The sequence below is a fragment of the Arachis stenosperma genome, chromosome 9 (assembly GCF_014773155.1).
Source record: "Arachis stenosperma cultivar V10309 chromosome 9, arast.V10309.gnm1.PFL2, whole genome shotgun sequence".
Taxonomy (NCBI): domain Eukaryota; kingdom Viridiplantae; phylum Streptophyta; class Magnoliopsida; order Fabales; family Fabaceae; genus Arachis; species Arachis stenosperma.
Genome location: NC_080385.1, coordinates 125,200,732 through 125,203,853, shown reverse-complemented (window position 1 = coordinate 125,203,853; position 3,122 = coordinate 125,200,732). Strand labels below are relative to the sequence as shown.

Here is a 3,122-nt window from a genome sequence, read left to right as displayed (position 1 = left end):
CAAAGCACAACTCTCTTTAGAGGGCTTGACCGAATTCTTCAAGGGAGAAGACATGGCAGCCGAAAACAACAACAATGCCAACAATGCAAGGAAGGTGCTTGGTGACTTTACTGCACCTACTCCTGATTTCTATGGGAGAAGCATCTCTATCCCTGCCATTGGAGCAAACAACTTTGAGCTAAAGCCTCAATTAGTTTCTCTAATGCAACAGAATTGCAAGTTCCATGGACTTCCAATGGAAGATCCTCATCAGTTTTTAGCTGAGTTCTTGCAAATCTGTGACACAGTCAAGACTAATGGGGTTAACCCTGAGGTCTATAGGCTGATGCTATTCCCTTTTGCTGTAAGAGACAGGGCTAGAATATGGTTGGATTCTCAACCTAAAGAAAGCCTGGACTCTTGGGAAAAGCTAGTCAATGCCTTCTTGGCAAAATTCTTTCCACCACAAAGATGGAGTAAGCTTAGAGTGGAAGTCCAAACCTTTAGACAAAAGGATGGAGAATCCCTCTATGAAGCTTGGGAAAGATACAAACAATTAATCAGGAGATGTCCTTCAGACATGCTTTCTGAATGGAGCATCATAGGTATTTTCTATGATGGTCTCTCTGAACTATCCAAGATGTCTTTGGATAGCTCTGCAGGAGGATCTCTTCATTTGAAGAAGACGCCTGCAGAAGCTCAAGAACTGATTGAAATGGTTGCAAATAACCAATTCATGTACACTTCTGAAAGGAATCCTGTGAACAATGGGACTGGTCAGAAGAAAGGAGTTCTTGAGATTGATGCTCTGAATGCCATATTGGCTCAGAACAAAATATTGACTCAACAAGTCAATTTGATTTCTCAAAGTCTGTCTGGAATGCAAAATGCACCAAACAGTACTAAGGATGCTTCATCTGAGGAAGAAGCCTATGATCCTGAGAACCCTTCCATGGAAGAGGTGAATTACCTAGGAGAACCCTATGGTAATACCTATAATTCTTCATGGAGAAATCACCCAAACCTCTCATGGAAGAATCAAGAGAGACCTCAACAAGGTTTCAATAATAATGGTGGAAGAAACAGGCTTAGCAATAGCAAGCCTTTTCCATCATCTTCTCAGCAACAGACAGAGAGTTCTAAGCAGAATAATTCTGACTTAGCAACCATGGTCTCTGATCTAATAAAGACCACTCAAAGTTTCATGAATGAAACAAGATCCTCCATTAGAAACTTGGAAGGACAAGTGGGTCAGCTGAGCAAGAAAATTACTGAACTTCCTCCAAGCACTCTCCCAAGTAACACTGAAGAAAATCCAAAAGGAGAGTGCAAAGCCATCAATATGGCCGAATTCTGGGAGGAAGAAGAGGCAGTGAACGCCACTAAGGAAGACCTCAATGGGCGTGCACTGGCCTCCAGTGAGTTCCCCAATGAGGAACCTTGGGAATCTGAGGCTCAAACTGAGACCATAGAGATTCCCTTGGACTTACTACTGCCTTTCATGAGCTCTGATGAGTATTCTTCCTCTGAAGAGGATGAGTATGTCACTGAAGAGCAAGTTGCTAAATACCTTGGAGCAATCATGGAGCTAAATGACAAGTTATTTGGAAATGAGACTTGGGAAGATGAACCTCCCTTGCTCACCAAAGAACTGGATAACTTATCTAGGCAGAAACTGCCTCAAAAGAGGCAGGATCCTGGGAAGTTTTCTATACCTTGTACCATAGGCACCATGACCTTCAAGAAGGCCTTGTGTGACTTAGGGTCAAGTGTAAACCTCATGCCCCTCTCTGTAATGGAGAAATTAGGGATCTTTGAGGTGCAAGCTGCAAAAATCTCACTAGAGATGGCAGACAACTCAAGAAAACAAGCCTATGGACTTGTAGAGGATGTTCTGGTTAAGGTTGAAGACCATTACATCCCTACTGATTTCATAATCCTAGAGACTGGGAAGTGCATGGATGAATCCATCATCCTTGGCAGACCATTCCTAGCCACAGCAAAGGCTGTGATTGATGTTGATGGAGGAGAGTTGATCATTCAAGTGAATGAAGAATCCATGGTGTTTAAGGCCCAAGGATATCCCTCTATCATCATGGAGAAGAAGCATGAAGAGCTTCTCTCAAAACAGAGCCAAACAGAGCCCCCACAGTCAAACTCTAAGTTTGGTGTTGGGAGGCCACAATCAAACTCTAAGTTTGGTGTTGAAACCCCACATTCAAACTCTAAGTTTGGTGTTGGGAGGTTTCAACAAGGTTCTGAGCATTTCTGAGGCTCCATGAGAGACCTCTGTCAAGCTAGTGACAGTAAAGAAGCGCTTGTTGGGAGGCAACCCAATGTTTTATAATTAATTATTTTCTTTTGTTATTTTATCTTTTTTGTAGGTTGATGATCATAAGAAGTCATAAAAATAATGAAAAAAGCAAAAACAGAATGAAAAACAGGAAGAAAAACAGCACACCCTGGAGGAAGAAGCTGCTGGCGTTCAAACGCCAGTCAGCCTAGCAGATGGGCGTTTAACGCCCAGTCTGGCACCTTTCTGGGCGTTTAACGCCAGAAAGGGGCACCAAACTGGCGTTAAACGCCAGTAAAGGTATAAAACCTGGCGTTAAACGCCAGGAATGGGCACCAGCCCGGCGTTTAACGCCAGAATTGGCCCAAAACGTGGATTTTGGTGCCAATTGGTGCAGGGATGCCTTTTCCTTGACACTACAGGATCTGTGGACCCCACAGGACCCTACTACAGGATCTGTGGACCCCACAGGACCCTACAATCACTCTCTCTTCTTCCCCCATTCACCAATCACCTCAACACCTCTTCCCCAAAAACCCCTCACCTATCAAATCCCATCTTTCTCTTCACCACTCACATCCATCCTTCATAAAACCCCACCAACCTCACACTTCAAATTCAAACCACTTTCCCTCCCAAACCCACCCTCAAATGACCGAACTTTCATCCCCCTCTCTCCTATATAAACCCCTCTTTACACCCTTCATTTCCACACAACCTAAACACCACTTCTCTACCCCTTTGGCCGAATACACCTCCATCTCCCTCTTCCTCATTTCTTCTTCTTCTACCCCCTTCTTTCTTCTTTTGCTCGAGGACGAGCAAACATTTTAAGTTTGGTGTGGTAAAA

The 3,122-nt window shown here is 43.8% G+C and overlaps 1 non-coding gene across 1 annotated transcript; it reads right to left on the bottom strand.

Moving 5' to 3' along the window:
• Positions 1–457: 457 nt before the first annotated feature.
• Positions 458–565, bottom strand: LOC130953556 (small nucleolar RNA R71). Its single transcript, XR_009075726.1, has one exon. It is a non-coding gene; the product is annotated as a small nucleolar RNA R71 (small nucleolar RNA).
• Positions 566–3,122: the final 2,557 nt, after the last annotated feature.